Genomic DNA, 17827 nt, shown 5'->3' on the forward strand with positions numbered 1-17827 from the left:
GAGGCACTGGATACAGTGTTACTATGTGTAGCTGTGGGTGGTATTTTAACACAGTGTAGCAGCAGAGGCACTGGATACAGTGTAACTATGTGTAGCTGTGAGTGGTGTTTTAACAGACTATGTGATGGCTGAGGATCCTTCTTTGATTATGAAGTCCAGGAGGTCTTACGGTTTTAGGAACTTTACCTATAAGTGTCTCAGTATAAATAGTTTTATGTTTAGGGTCTTTACCCAGTGCAGTAAACATGGTGCAAGCGTCACTGACAACCTCTATAGGATTAGTTTTGGCTGTATGAGAGAGGTTTGACTCCACCGTTAAAAATGTATTTGCACCTCAGTCATACTTTATCTGTTTTATTAAGAGTAAATGTGTTGTCAATGTGCATTAGATATGATACATCAAAGCTTAATTCAGTAACATCTTCAAAGCATTAACGATGCTGTCCAGTGCATATGAGCAAACATTCAACTAAATTCTTAATTCAGGAAGTAGATATGCATTATGCATTCACTGATTAAAGTAACAGACTCTGAAGTTTTGCTTCTGATGAAAAACAGTTTACTATTTTATTCATTGAATGTTGCACTCGCTGAATTGATCTTTATTACATCCTATGACTGTTGTTGATGAACATCATGAAACTGTGGTTTAGCTGTTTAAAAGCTTTTTGTCTAGAATATTTTCTCAGAATGCCTAATAATAATATCAAATACACATTTAACATAACCACAAAACGATAAAACCTATCTATATGATTACTCCCAAGTCATAACCTCCACCACCAGAACTAGTAAGTCCAATAGCAAAGAAAGTATACTAGACTGGATTGTCATCATTAACCCTCCCCAAATGTAAAAAGCCGGCACCCAACCTGAGGAAATAAGAGACCACTTCCTAAAGTATATACTCAGACAAAAAACTAATATCCCTCAAATACCTAGCTTCAGAACTATTAGTACAATAAGAGCTTCAATCAAACCGAATTCCAAAAAGAACTTCATTCATGTAACTGGAATTGTCTAAAATTACTCCCATTAGATGAAGCAGCATCGTACTTTAACTTCACATTTCTTACAATCCTTGACAATCATGCACCCACCCGGACCATCAAAACAAGAAAAAAGTAGCACCATGGCTGTCCAAAGAAACTAGACAAAAAATCATGAATAGAAATAAGGCCGGGTCCTCTTGGAAAACCAATAAAACCCCTAAGGATCAACTTATTTATAAACAACTAAAAAATGATGCTACGAAGTCTATAATATTAGACAAAAAAGACTGTTACTGTAACCTGCAGCATAAACATCAAAACTGACCACAAAAATGTTGGTCCAGCTTAAACAATCTTCTCCATCCAGGTAATACTACTACCCCTACCCCTGCATCCATCCTCCAAAAACCTCCAGAAAATATTGTCAACACCTTCAACACCTTCTTTACAGAAACTGTACAATCCCTTGCCAAACAACTAGGCCCCAGTAACCTAGACCTTATTAACCTCATATCCAATATCCACCCATTCTTTAACTTCCAACCTGTTCCAACAGCACTTATCCGATCCTTAATCAAGAAACTGGAACCCACCACCCTTTCAGCAGACCTAGTCCTGGCTGAATATCTTCAAAAGGCTGCAAATGTAATAGCGCATCCTATCTCAATATTAATTAGCAGAACCATCTCTGAAGCATATATCCCCTCCATCTGGAAAATTTCCTATGTAATTCCTCTCCATAAAGGGGGTAACTCCACTGATCTATCAAATTACTGGCCCATCGCCATTCTGTCCCCTCTGGCTAAAATTATGGAAAAATGTATCCACAAGCAACTCCTTCATTACCTCAATTTGCACAATCTCCTAGCTCCCTCCCAGCATGGATTCAGACTCCACCATAGTACCACATCAGCCCTTCTATCATCCTCTCAAACAATAAATCAAATCCGTAATAATAATATGCCCTCCTCTGCTGTCTTTCTTGACCATATCTAAGGCATTTGATATGGTAAACCACCAACTACTCATTCGAACACTAAAATCCCTTGCCATAGACAGCCTAGCAATACACTGGTTTCAGTCCTACCTAAGTGGCAGACAACAAGCTGTGCTATGGAAGGATAGCTTTTACTCCCTACTGCCAGTCACCCTTAGAGTTCCTGAAGGGTCTATACTAGGACCTCTCCTATTTTCCATCTTCATTAATGATCTTCATACAGGCATCCCCAAAGCAACCTGCATTCAATATGCAGATGACTCAACCCTAATGTGTTCTGCCACCTCCCCATTAGACCTGCAGACCTTAACCCAAAATACTTTCACTGTAGTAGAAAACTGGCTCACTATCAGGTGTCTTCTATTGAATCCAAATAAAACAAAACTGCTACTCTTCACCCCCATCCAGAAAGCTACACTCCCATCATTTACCATAACATCCAATAATGGCACAATAATTTCCCCATAAAGTAATACAAAACTATTAGGTGTAATTGTTGACAACAACCTTAAGTTTGATGCTCACATTGACAAAACCATTAAAACAGTCAACAAAAAGCTAGGATCTCTATATAGAATTAAGGCATTTCTAACCCCAACTGCTAGGACAGTTATTGCCCGAACACATTTACTTTCAACCCTTCTTTATGCCGCCCCAGTCTATACAAATCTGAGTAAATTTGACCTCAATAAACTCAATAGCTGCTACAATAACATAGCCAGATTTGCCACAGGCTCGGCATATAGAACCCACCACTGTATTAACCTATGATCTCTAGGCTGGCTAGAGTTTCCCTCTTCAATCCAGTATAACCAATTAATAATAGCCCACAAAGTCCTCTATCAGCCTGAAAGCACGCCCATACTCAAAAATATAATTACCCCTTACAGTAACCTAAAAACCCTCTGGTCTTCTGACAAAATACTGGCACAAACTGTTAAATCTAAAAACTCAGCAGGTGAGTCATTATTTTGCAACTCTGTTGCTACAATCTGGAATCGACTCCCTGCGAAACTTACAGCAATCCAGTCTACAAACCAGTTTAAAACATCTCTCAAAAAATACCTAAAAAGTCACTGTCTGTGCCCCTGTACCAACCTTGACTAACCAGCTCACCACTCTCTTATCTACCTGACTATCTGTAAAATAGTCTGAAAAGTCCGAAACATTGACTATCATTCTCATATGTATTGTACTACTGAATGATATGTTACTTTATTCAGCCTTGTACCACTAAAAATGTTGATGTTCGAACAAGATTACTAATATTGTTAAGTTTTAAGTATGTATGGATTCCACCTTTTTAAGTATGCATGTATTCCTATAATTCTTTGCTGGTATCTATATGCAACTGTATAAAACTGCTACAGTTAACTCTTATGTAACTATCCAAATGTGGAGCTTTTCTCCCCCAGCCTCCGCTGAAAATGGACCTGTGTCCAGTCAGACTATCCCGGTTAACAAATGTAAAATAAATAAATATTCATTGAAATGATAATATTCAAATCAGAAATTGGTATTAATGAGAACACCATGCAACATATGTATCTAAATGTAGAGCTGTAATTTAAAATCAGATTATCAATTAACTGAAAATCATAAAATTAACATTTTTTTATCACTTTTAATCAGATAAAGTAAAAGAAGAAAATGTAGCTGGGTGAGTAATATATTTTATTTTGCTACTAATGTCTGTTGTTTTCACAGTAATTTTTACTTTAGCTTTTTTAATAAATCAGTAGTTCGTTGTTTATAACAACCACTTATTAACAAATGATTAGTTTTGTTAAAAAATTATTTGTGTTGCAATTCTATAACATAGTGTGGGTGATATTGTGTGAAGTATTTATGCTGTCATTTCATAGTTTCAAAGACGACTAGCCACACGCAAAACAGATCTAGTGTCTCCAGCTTCTAAACTTAGATGCTCTAACAACAAAAATATCTAAGAACAAAAAATAAGAACAGTACAATATATACCATCCAATCATAGCCTGTGTGTTCTGCATGTACATTATAATATGATAATGCTAATTATATTTTGAACAATTTATATAGTCTTCTCTGAATTATCTAGAGGAATCCTGGATCATACCAATAACTTTTGTGCAAGGCATGCCTATGTGGAATGGGGTCATTTTTAATTTGGTATAATTATATTTTGTAACACATACGTGTGTATCTCCTGCATCATTGGTATGCAAGATAATCATTTTCGCTGTCATATCCCATGACAAATGACCACAGAGTGTTTCTAAAAGACTGGGTTATTGACCCGCTATAGCAATTTATGATGATCACACTAGGTGAACAGATCCTTTACTATCACAGAATCCAAAAAGTACAACTTTATGTTGGGCTATTGTTTGAAGACACTAGCACTATTTCTGGTTAATATTGTCAATGTCTGATGCATTTGAAATCTGGTTAATTTAAATGACTTTACAATGCATATTTTTATTTCTAAGTTGGATAAGTCCATTAGACAGCAGTGCCCCTTTTCAGAGGAGCACTGTATGTTTAAGTGCCTTAGTCATACAGTAAGCAGACGGCTCTTTAACAACTCAGAACCTTCATCCTTTGTCCAAGCTGCCAAGTCCTTGCATACCAACAACAAATGAATATTCCAGATAACTGAGAGTATCGGAATTATTCAGGAAATTTGTCTAGAAAACACTAAGAAATGTACTGTGCATATGAACAGAGAGTAATTGTCTATTTGGAAAATAACTGCCGTTATCAGAGTAGTTGAAGAACTACAGGGTTACGTCTTAAGTAACTCCAAGGGGCAATGCAAAACTGAAAGTTGGACACAGGCAGCATCTGTAGTCCTGTGGACCCACAACTTACAGGAATCAGGAAACTGAGAGCTAAGTGCTTAGACAAAATTCAAGCACAAAAGAATCATTACAGCCATCACCATCATCAACGTCATCATTATCGTCATCATTATAAGCATCATCATCATCATCACCACCATCATCATCATCATAATCATCACCATCATCATTCTAAGCATCATCACCATCACCATCATCAGCATCATCATCATCATAATCATCACCATCATCATTATAAACATCATCACCATCATCATCATCATTATTATAAGCATCATCATCATCATAATCATCACCATCATCGTCATCATCACCATCATCATTATAAGCATCATCACCATCATCATCGTCATCATCACCATCATCGTTATTATAAGCATCATCATCATCATAATCCTTAACATCATCGTCATCATCACCATCATCATTATAAGCATCATCACCATCATCATCGTCAGCATCACCATCATCATTGTTATAAGCATCATCATCATCATAATCATCACCATCATCATCATCATCACCATCGTCATTATAAGCATCATCACCATCATCATTGTCATCACCATCATCATTATTATAAGCATCATCATCATCATAATCATCACCATCATCATCATCATCACCATCATCATTATTATAAGCATCATCATCACCATCATTATAAGCATCATCATCGTCATCATCATCATCATTATAAGCATCATCGCCATCATCGTCATCACCACCATCACCATCATCATCGTCATCACCACCATCATCATCATCATCATCATCACTTCCCTTTTCCCCATTTCTACATGAGATTATTTCTTCTATCATCACCTCTCTTGATTCGTACCTGACTGTTGCAAGTCTTCGCTCATGGTTTGTTTGTTTGTTCTCCTTTTGTCCTTCTCCTGAATGCCCTGTAGATATCTGCTTTCCTGCACATATGACTGCACCAGAGTCAGCTGCTCTGCTTGTTATATTGTGTAACAGGGGCTATTTTGGCTTCTGCTCTGTTGTCCTGATTTTGTTAGTCTGCCCTACAGAAAACATCCTGCTATCCATCTGAAAAACGTCATCTCCACCTCAAGCACCCCGAGCTGCACCGTGTCTCCATCACCTCAAGCACCCCGAGCTGCACCGTGTCTCCATCACCTCAAGAACCCGAGCTGCACCCTGTCTCCATCACCTCAAGCACCCCGAGCTGCACCCTGTCTCCATCACCTCAAGCACCCTGAGCTGCACCCTGTCTCCATCACCTCAAGCGCCCCGAGCTGCACCCTGAGCTGCTCTTGCTTAACTGTCCAGGTTTCTGTCCCATACAGAAGCATTGGTCACATTTCCCCCACCTTTCCTTACAGTTTCTTTGCCATTTTTTTTCTGTCACAAACTACATCTGATGATTTGCACCAGTTGCTCACAACACTTTTGATTTTACAACGAAAGGCCAACACTTCTAGTCTTTTCCGTTAGCTTAGGGTTTTAAACTTGTAATCATCTTTCCTAGGAACCTCTGGGACTTTTTCAATTGCTTGAAATGTCTGGTGCGGTACATCCTAAAGGAGGTGTTTTATTCTATAATTGGTCTGATCAGAGGTTCATTTCCTAATCTCAGTGTATGATGATTGTGATACAGTAAGGTTAAGAAATTAACTTTTTCCAACTGTATTGTGATCTTGGAGTTGGTACAGGGCTCAGTGTTAAGTTTTTTTACTGGTTAACTGGATAATTTGTTTAAATCAGTTTGCTCGTTTTCTTTTGTTATAAAAAATTGCACTTTATTCATCTGCTTTTACTGTATTTGTGTTTCTTCCCACTTTATTACCTTATTTTGCTTGTGCTTCTTCTTAAAAGTACTCAGTTGTATTATTCTGCAGCATTTATTACTGCTTGGTCGTAGCCTGATTAAATTATAACTGTTATTCTAAGTCTTTTGGTTAAAGCACTTGGGCTTCAGACCAGTTGTTTTACATTAAGGTTTGTGGTCTGCACTGTTGTGGCAGGACAGGTAGCTTACATCTGTCTAAGCTGGGAATTGCTGAATGAAGGCTCAGTGTCTGCTATTCTAAGAGTGTATTAGCTCTGGCTTAAGCACTTGGGCTTCAGGCCAGTTATTTTACATTAAGAAGGTTTGTGGTCTGCACTCTTGTGGGAGAAGAGGCAAGATTCTGCCCTTCTGAGATGGGAATTTCTGGTTAAAGGCTTATTGTGCCTGCTTATTTGATCTGTTTCTTTCTGAAATGTGTGCACCTTGTTTGCTGTAGCCCAGAAGTTAATAGTTTATTGACCATTTGGGGTTAATTTCTATCTCTTTAATTTCCTTACTATAAAAATCGCATTTGAGTGATTTTGCGAGCTGGGAAGTGCCAGTTAACTAGGGTTAAACTATTCCCAGCTCCACAAAGTATGCTCTTCAATTTTTCCCATGGAACTAGACAAAAGTTCAACTTAAGCACTCAAACCATTCATTTCACAGCCCAGCACTTGCCCAAAACTCATAGCAAGCACTAATTAACCCTAGCACTAGACCCCATATACTGTCCAGAAGGACAAGGCTCTCTATTCGTCCCTACCAGCTAATCAGTAAAACAGCTCACTTTACCTATTCAGGTATAACCAAAGGGCAGTTTCAGGTGTACTCTCCAGTCCAACTGGAGAATCTGGGCATTTTGAGGCAATGTTACAACTGCCTCATGTACACAGACAACCCTCTCCTCCTACCACCAAACACTAATATAAGCGAGAGATGCAGTTATACAGCCAAACTGGAAGCAAAGCTCGCACAACCCAAGTCTGGAACTGGCAGTCAAGAGGAGAAGGAAAATACTTGCAACACACCACCAGTCTCACATCGCCCTACTAAACCAACACCGGCAAATAACACACATAAATACACAAAAAGCATACTTGGAGGCTTTAAATAAAAATCTGCAAAAGCAACAGAGACCTCCAAAGCAGACACCCAAGCAACCTCTACACCCCATCACAAACCATGAAACACATACTTCACATAATCAGTGTGCCATGCAATCACAGCCCTTAAGGCAAAATAACATACCCAACACACTAGTAATAGGTGACTCTGTAGTCAGGCACACTGATGTCCCACTAACTAGGCTGAACAAAGAGAAGATTACAGTTATCTGCCTGTCAGGTGCCAGGATCCGCCACATAACACCAGCACTCAGAGCACTCCAGAACAAGTACAAATATGACTCTGTCATTGTCCATGTTGGTGTGAATGACCTGAGACATACCTCCCTGGACTACATGAAAAGAGACATGGATCCTGGCACCTGACAGGCAGATAACTGTAATCTTCTCTTTGTTCAGCCTAGTTAGTGGGGCATCAGTGTCCCTGCTCTAATCCTGATTAGAAAGTTAATTTCCTTAGTTAACCCTCTTTTTTTCTCTCCCTATTCTTTTGTGCCTCCTGCTTTCTCCCTTAGCTCTCTTCCTCTACCATATATGGACCTCTCCTCTATATCTTTCCTCTATATGGCTATGACTCTTTTCCAGAAACTATATATCTTTTATAAATCTGCTCTCTCTATCTATCGTTGTTTCTTTTTCCTTGGTCTTGCACTTTTCTCTTCTTGATTTTAAAAGATGTAATAAGCCTTAACATGTTGCTATTTACATTGTCTAGGAATTTAAAGTCCTATTCTTTTGGTAATTATGTTCATTGTCTACGTCCTACTAGAGTGTAATCTGTTATTTTTTTGCTCATGTTATACCTCTTTTGTCTATATGTGGAGCTTTTCTCCTCGGGCCTCTGCTGAAAATGGAAATATATCCAGTTAGACTAGCCCGGTTAACAAATGTAAAATAAATAAAATAAATAATAAATAAAAGCTCTCTGATCATGTAGCCCAGGCCGGTATGACCTTGACCCTGAGTAGCATCCTGCCCTCACCAAGAATGATGCCACAGTATAAAGAAAAAATGATAAATTTCAACAATTGGCTAAGTTTCTGGTATCATTCAAAGGGGATCCAGTGTCTGTCCACCTGGGATGACATGCTTGATAAGCCACGTTTGCTTCACAAGAGATGGTTTGCACCTGTCACACTTAGGTTTTCAAATACTGGCCAAGGCTTTTGATGCCCCAATAGTGCTATTTTTAGGCAAGGCTCAAAAGAAAACCCACCACCGTAAGTAGCACAAGTAACCAAAAACTGAGGGTAATGCTACACAACGCCAGAAGTCTAAACCTCAAAATGCATGCACTCGAGGCACTCCTCAGTATGGAGAACATTGATATCTGTACAGTAACAGAAACCTGGTTTAAGGCTCCAGAAAACACCCCAGCACTACCAGGCTATAACTCATACCATACGTTTCAGCCACAGAACCCGGACCGAAACTCAAAAGTGGGGGTGTATACATATTCATCAAGGATACCCACACCCCCAGGTTAGTGGCACAGCACAATGCCTCAGAGATCATCCATGTGCAACTAACAACAGGCACAACTGCAATTCAAATTGTAGCTTGCTACAGATCACCCACCATGACCCAGGACCCCCATTCCACGTTTCTGGAGACACAGGAAAATATGAAGGTCCTACCAAATGCCCTAATATTGGGTGATTTAAATTACACAAACAATAACTGGGAGAACTACTCAAGTGCTAACTCCCTTGCCCAACGCTTCCTAGAATTTATAAACTCGAACACCCTGGATCAACTGTTCAACACCCCCACCAGAGGTGACAACATATTGGACCTGGTCATCACCAACATGTGCGAACGGTGTTCTCCACCAGAGGTCAAACCCTCACTGGTTAGATCAGACCATAGACTAATCACTCTGGATATCCACATTTCGCCCTCACCCCCAGTCAAGGAAACCACCGTGAAAAACTTTTCAAAAGCAAACTTCAAGTTACTTAAGAGCGAGGTGGAAAGTTTCACAGCCCCTATGCTAAAGGACAATGCTGTCCAAGCTGCTGAATTCCTTACAAAGGCACACTCTGAGCACCTGCAAGAATGCATGGATCATGCTATCCCAAGCAAAACCAAGACTCACTCCTCCAAGAAAAGGAAACCAGTCTGGTGGACCCCCTGCCATAAACAAGCTATACAATAGAAGGAGGGAACTAGTGCAGAAAAGAGTAAAATCCCAAGAAGGAAAGACATCCCTGATCAGTATCAGCAAGAAACTACGATCCCTCACAAAATCATCCAAGGCGAGCTTTGAAAGAAAAATTGCCAAGGACTCCAAAGATAACCACAAAGCGTTCTTTTGCTATGTAAAGAACCTAAGTGGAAACTCTCAGATCTGCTCTGAGTTAGTGCAGAATGGCACAAAATACACTGAACCGACTAATATTGCCAACATTCTGGCAGATAGGTTTAGTGCAAACTTCACCCCCCCTCTCACCCCCTAAGGGGCCCATAACCATACGAAAAGAATGTAGTGCCCTGGCAATCACTGACACACAGGTTAAAACAGCCCTATCCAAAGCCAAAAATACAGCTTCAATGGGACCAGACAGTGTCCCAGGCTGTGTCTTACACAAGCTCCAAAATTAAGTAACCCTTCACCTAAACACACTGTTTAAACTCAGCCTTTCTACAGCTACGTACCCATAGAGTGGCACACAGCAACAGTTATCCCTCTCCACAAAGGTGGAGCCACAACGGACCCCAGTAACTATTGCCCTATAAGGCTGACTTGCCTGGTCTGCAAGGCTCTGGAGCGCATCATCACGGAATTCATTAACAGAGACATTTGGAACCTTCAAACATTGGACCCTACCCAGTTTGGCTTTGTTAAGGGCAGATCATGCCTCCTAATCCTGGTGGACTTCTTTGAGAAAGTTACCAATGCTTTAGATGAAGGAAAGGAGGTCCACACAGGCCTACCTAGATCTCGCAAAGGCTTTCAACACCATTCCCCATTCTAGAATTATAGACATGCTCACCAGCCTGAACATAAACCCCTATGTCACGAGACGGGTTGCCAATTGGCTCACAGATAGAACCCACACAGTGAGAGTTGCAGGCTCTAGGTCTGACTCTAAACCAGTTACAAGTGGCGTCCCCCTAGGGCTCAGTCCTGGCACCACTCTTGTTTGGCATATACTTCTCAGAGGTACAGGCAAGCACAGGAAGACTATGGCTGACCAAGGTGGCAGACGACTACAAACTGGGGGCAATAACTGACTCTCCAACTGATACAGACATCCTCCAGAAGGAGCTCACTGATACAGACACCCTCCAGAAGGAGCTCACTGAAACAGACACCCTCCAGAAGGAGCTCACTGATACAGACACCCTCCAGAAGGAGCTCACTGATACAGACATCCTCCTGAAGGAGCTCACTGATACAGACATCCTCCAGAAGGAGCTCAGTGATAGACATCCTCCAGAAGGAGCTCACTGATACAGACACCCTCCAGAAGGAGCTCACTGATACAGACATCCTCCAGAAGGAGCTCACTGATACAGACATCCTCCAGAAGGAGCTCACTGATACAGACATCCTCCAGAAGGAGCTCACTGATACAGACATCCTCCAGAAGGAGCTCACTGATACAGACACCCTCCAGAAGGAGCTCACTGATGCAGACATCCTCCAGAAGGAGCTCACTGATACAGACATCCTCCAGAAGGAGCTCACTGATGCAGACACCCTCCAGAAGGAGCTCACTGATACAGACATCCTCCAGAAGGAGCTCACTGATACAGACACCCTCCAGAAGGAGCTCACTGATACAGACACCCTCCAGAAGGAGCTCACTGATACAGGCATCCTCCAGAAGGAGCTCACTGATAGACATCCTCCAGAAGGAGCTCACTGATACAGACATCATCCAGAGGGAGCTGACTGATACAGACATCCTCCAGAAGGAGGTCACTGATACAGACATCCTCCAGAAGGAGCTCACTGATACAGACACCCTCCAGAAGGAGCTCACTGACACAGACATCCTCCAGAAGGAGCTCACTGATACAGACATCCTCCAGAAGGAGCTCACTGATACAGACACCCTCCAGAAGGAGCTCACTGATACAGACATCCTCCAGAAGGATCTCACTGATACAGACATCCTCCAGAAGGAGCTCAGTGATAGACACCCTCCAGAAGGAGCTCACTGATACAGACACCCTCCAGAAGGAGCTCACTGATACAGACATCCTCCAGAAGGAGCTCACTGATACAGACATCCTCCAGAAGGAGCTCACTGACACAGACATCCTCCAGAAGGAGCTCACTGATACAGACACCCTCCAGAAGGAGCTCACTGATACAGACATCCTCCAGAAGGAGCTCACTGATACAGACACCCTCCAGAAGGAGCTCACTGATACAGACATCCTCCAGAAGGATCTCACTGATACAGACATCCTCCAGAAGGAGCTCAGTGATAGACACCCTCCAGAAGGAGCTCACTGATACAGACACCCTCCAGAAGGAGCTCACTGACACAGACATCCTCCAGAAGGAGCTCACTGATACAGACATCCTCCAGAAGGAGCTCACTGATACAGAAATCCTCCAGAAGGAGCTCACTGATACAGACACCCTCCAGAAGGATCTCACTGATACAGACATCCTCCAGAAGGAGCTCACTGACCCAGACATCCTCCAGAAGGAGCTCACTGATACAGACATCCTCCAGAAGGAGCTCACTGATACAGACATCCTCCAGAAGGAGCTCACTGATACAGACATCCTCCAGAAGGAGCTCACTGATACAGACATCCTCCAGAAGGATCTCACTGATACAGACATCCTCCAGAAGGAGCTCACTGATACAGACATCCTCCAGAAGGAGCTCACTGATACAGACACCCTCCAGAAGGAGCTCACTGATACAGACATCCTCCAGAAGGAGCTCACTGATACAGACACCCTCCAGAAGGAGCTCACTGATACAGACATCCTCCAGAAGGAGCTCACTGATACAGACATCCCCCAGAAGGAGCTCACTCATACAGACATCCCCCAGAAGGAGCTCACTGATACAGACATCCTCCAGAAGGAGCTCACTGATACAGACATCCTCCAGAAGGAGCTCACTGATACAGACATCCTCCAGAAGGAGCTCACTGATACAGACACCCTCCAGAAGGAGCTCACTGATACAGACACCCTCCAGAAGGAGCTCACTGATACAGACACCCTCCAGAAGGAGCTCACTGATACAGACACCCTCCAGAAGGAGCTCACTGATACAGACATCCTCCAGAAGGAGCTCACTGATACAGACATCCTCCAGAAGGAGCTCACTGATACAGACATCCTCCAGAAGGAGCTCACTGACACAGACATCCTCCAGAAGGAGCTCACTGATACAGACACCCTCCAGAAGGAGCTCACTGATACAGACATCCTCCAGAAGGAGCTCACTGATACAGACATCCTCCAGAAGGAGCACACTGATACAGAAATCCTCCAGAAGGAGCTCACTGATACAGACATCCTCCAGAAGGATCTCACTGATACAGACATCCTCCAGAAGGAGCTCACTGACCCAGACATCCTCCAGAAGGAGCTCACTGATACAGACACCCTCCAGAAGGAGCTCACTGATACAGACATCCTCCAGAAGGAGCTCACTGATACAGACATCCTCCAGAAGGAGCTCACTGATACAGACATCCTCCAGAAGGAGCTCACTGATACAGACATCCTCCAGAAGAAGCTCACTGATACAGACACCCTCCAGAAGGAGCTCACTGATACAGACATCCTCCAGAAGGAGCTCACTGATACAGACATCCTCCAGAAGGAGCTCACTGATACAGACATCCTCCAGAAGGAGCTCACTGATACAGACATCCTCCGGAAGGAGCTCACTGATACAGACACCCTCCAGAAGGAGCTCACTGACCCAGACATCCTCCAGAAGGAGCTCACTGATACAGACACCCTCCAGAAGGAGCTCACTGATACAGACATCCTCCAGAAGGAGCTCACTGATACAGACATCCTCCAGAAGGAGCTCACTGATACAGACATCCTCCAGAAGGAGCTCACTGATACAGACATCCTCCAGAAGGAGCTCACTGACACAGACATCCTCCAGAAGGAGCTCACTGAGATGGATTCCTGGTGTCAAAATCATGGCCTTGAGCTAAATGCCACAAAGTGCATAGTCATCCCCTTTGGAAAAAACAAAGTACCCGCGAACTACCACAAACAAGGTAGCCCCCTAAATACAGAAAATGTAATAAGGGATCTGGGGCCCCAAGTAGATAGCAATCTCTATTTTGATAATCATATTCAACACCAACGAGAATCCTTGTCCGCAGCAACACACAAAAGGAATCCTTTTAGTCCTGAACGCGTTTATTAAAAATATCACAGAGCGTTTTCGCCACAGAACACTATGGCTTCATCAGAGGCAATATGAAAAAACACTACAATCAAGAACTACTCTGTTTAAATCCTGTAAACCAGGAAGTGACGTTATCAAACTTCCTGACACGACAGAAGTATAAAACTTTTCTTTACAACATGTTAACTTCAAAAGGTAAACACTACAAAACATTTAAACCTGTACAGTCTTTACAAAGACATGTTACATAAAAAATATAGAAAGGAATATAAATTTGAAACATGCGATCAAAATTATACCTTGACAAATATGTATATTAATTATACATTAGAAATATATTAAAATATATTAAAATGCAGGTCCACAAATAAACTAACTACTAAAGCAGAAACCTTTTCCTGTGTATTAAAAGACTAGTACAATATTAACCGTATGCATACAGTCTAGCTTAGAACATATTTCAATGACTAAATTTTTGTATAACTAGTGTGCTAGTGAGACTATTAAATAATGAATCACCATGATTACTACCTGTTGTTAACAAAAACTGTAAGTCAAAAAACTACATAGTAGGGCAAACCTAGGCATGGGGTAGTTTATCAAGTTAAGCTATACCCTATCTAAGGAAACTCTTCAATTTAAGCACAGGAGCTATATTACAGTTACTATTGAGGCCAGGGTGTCTAAAAGAGTCTAACCGTAGCTGCCATTCCAGCTCACGGTTCTCCAAAATTAATGAAGAAGGGCCACCCCTGTCCTTACATGGGACATGATCTATAGCCATAAATTGATAATCATATTGCCAAGGTAGTTAGAAAATCTTTTTATGTGGCCCACCTAAATCACAAAAGGGTTCGCATCTAAAACAAAAGAGGTTATTGTGCCCCTCTACTCATCACTCATCAGACCCATCAGAGAGTACAATGCCCCATTTGGGATGTACCTTACAAGACACCTGCAACAGCTGGAAAGACCACAGAAATACCTCACCAAGAGGATTACTGGACTCAAACATATGCCCTATGCAGCTCGACTGAAGAAACTCCAGCTTTACTCGGTTGCTGCTTAGTCAGAGGTGATCTCTTCCTGACACACAAGGCCATGTCCAACCCAGAATTGATGGACATGCTCCACCTAAAAAAAAAAACAAATCCCCAAGAGCCACAAGCTCTAGGGATCTAAACCACACCACAACAATAAATAGGATGTGCTGGAGAGATAGATTTATGTCCCAGAGACTCCCCATGCTTTGGAACAGGATTCCAATCTATATTAGGCATGGCCCCTCACTAACACTCTTCAAGAGAAACCTTGACGAGTGGATGGGTAACAGAAAATTTACCCCGGGGATCACTGCAGTGGCTCTGCTGGACAGAGGCACAGGGAACTAATGGCTCGGCTAGACCAAGGCACAGGGAAGTAATCTAAGGGGGCGGCGAAAGCCAACACATTCTGGCTAGGCTTATAGATGCCCTCGGGCAGATAGCCTAGTACTTACCTATGAACCTATCATTTATGTGGGGGTGCAAGAGGACTTGCCCCTCTTCAGAAATGTAGTGGAAAGTGTGTTTGTTAGATAAGTGTTGTTATAGGTGGAGAGGATGCTATTTACATATGCATTGTAGTTTTCAATGTTATGAAGCACACTTTCAATGTTCTGAGTTTTCAAAGTTTTGGTCTAAATGTTATGGAATTCAATGATATGAAATTTCAATGTTATGAAGTAGACCAATATATATATATATATAAAAAAAACTAATTCCCAAGAGCCACATGCTCTAGGGATCTAAACCTCACCACAACAATAAATAGGACATGCTGTAGGATAGATTCCTGTCCCAGAGACTCCCCCTGCTTTGGAACAGGATTCCAAGCTACATTAGGCAGAGCCCCTCACTAACACTTTTCAAGAGAAACCTTGACGAGTGGATGGGAAACAGAATATATTTATATATATATATATATATATATATATATATATATATATATATATAAAATATATATGGTTTACCTTTGAAATGTGTATAAATCATGTTGTCGATCGTTGCATTGGGTGAACCGAAATGCCGAATTTTGGATGTTGAATGTCACAGAAGTTCAAAACTCAGTGACTTGAACAGCAGATTCGCTGAGTTTCAAACTCCAATGTCGAACACATAATGCAATGCAAGGGGCAAGCCCCCTGCACCCCCCACACCCCCCTACATTAATATTCTAACTCCAAGATTGCACTACAGTGGGGAAAGGGTCCATTTCCCATCCCCACTACAGTGCATTCTGCACCCAAAATGCCAAATCTGCAATGAGCAAATGTCACTATGGATTCACTCATTGCACATTCAATGCATTTTTTTTCGGCTATACAAAAACTGGAAAACATCTTTTTGCACATTCCACTTTCACATATGTGCAGTATGCACATATAAAGATAAACCTATATATATATAGTGTGTATATGCACAAATCCATAAAAAGCAATAGACTTAAAATAACAATAACATACAGTGGATGAACAGCAATATACTGTATTAATCTGAGAGTTTAGTACAGATGATTAACACTAGCTGCTGTTGATAAGCTGCGTGTTGTAGTCCACTGTTTTATTCTCACAGACTCTTTTGCCTACTATCTGCTTCTGAGCAAGTTATTAAACCAAACTGTACTCTGAGCCAATTTTGAAATTGGACTCTTTAATAGTCTCCGCAACTGCATGCCTAGTAGGAATGTATGAACATAATCTCCTTTCTGTTTGTGATTTTTGTGGACAGGATATCAAGGCATGGCCAAAATCTAGATAGCGTCCTCTGTAGGGATGTGAAATTCACAGCATTTTCTGTATGCAGAGAATGTCCTTTTAGCTTCAACTGACTGAGCTCAGGCATGCACTGAAGTCATTCACTGCTGGGTAGTAGCTGGGATGGAAATCTCAGCATCCCCAATTCATCAGTCGTGATTGTTTCCCAACAAGAATAATGCACTTTTCACTCCAGGTGATGGAGATGCACCTGCATCAGGTAGACGAGTATGACTATCCTATGGTGCACCTGCATGACTATCCTAGGGTCCTATTCATGACTGAGGGTGGGGGAGATCAGGAGATCGGCCACTGACCAGGAAATTTAGGGCAGTGCTGTAGGCATTGTACCAGATGCAGTGGTGATCTAAACCATTTGATGAAAGTCTCATTTTGCCTTTCAATATATATATATATATATATGGGTACCTATCAAACCATTGACAACTTAAAATAATGAAACTGACTCCACCGACAACTGAATTAACCAACAGCGCAAAAACGGACGTTTACAAGGTAAGGGGTGTAAATTCGCTACTCAAGCCTACCATGGTTTAAGAAGGGTGGCAGTGTCATGCAACCATGGTAGGCATGAGTAGCGGAGTTACATCCCTTACCTTGTAAACGTCCGTTTTTGCGCTGTCAGTTAATTCAGTTGTCGGTGGAGTCAGTTTCATTATTTTAAGTTGTCGATGGTTTGATAGGTACCCATATATATATATATATTATATATATATTTATATATATATATATTTGACTGAGTCGAAGCCCTTTTTCAGCATAGGCCCGGGGAGACAAGTTCCAATGAATACATATAACATTTAGTCATTATTACAGATATTATACAAGTAGAATAAGGTAATCAGTAGCAGACTACAAGAGCATTTTTGAGAGAGTACAGATTACATTATGTCATCATACAA

The 17827-nt window shown here is 41.5% G+C and overlaps 1 long non-coding RNA gene across 1 annotated transcript in view; it reads left to right on the forward strand.

Moving 5' to 3' along the window:
• Nucleotides 1–17827, forward strand: part of LOC122813596 — a 244637-nt gene that overhangs the window by 93814 nt on the left and 132996 nt on the right. The window contains exon 2 of the long non-coding RNA XR_006366711.1: nt 3622–3649. This is a non-coding gene — a long non-coding RNA (uncharacterized LOC122813596). The remainder of the gene's footprint in view (nt 1–3621; nt 3650–17827) is intronic.

The sequence above is a fragment of the Protopterus annectens genome, chromosome 1.part1 (genome assembly GCF_019279795.1).
Source record: "Protopterus annectens isolate FY-2018-M chromosome 1.part1, PAN1.0, whole genome shotgun sequence".
Taxonomy (NCBI): Eukaryota; Metazoa; Chordata; order Ceratodontiformes; family Protopteridae; genus Protopterus; species Protopterus annectens.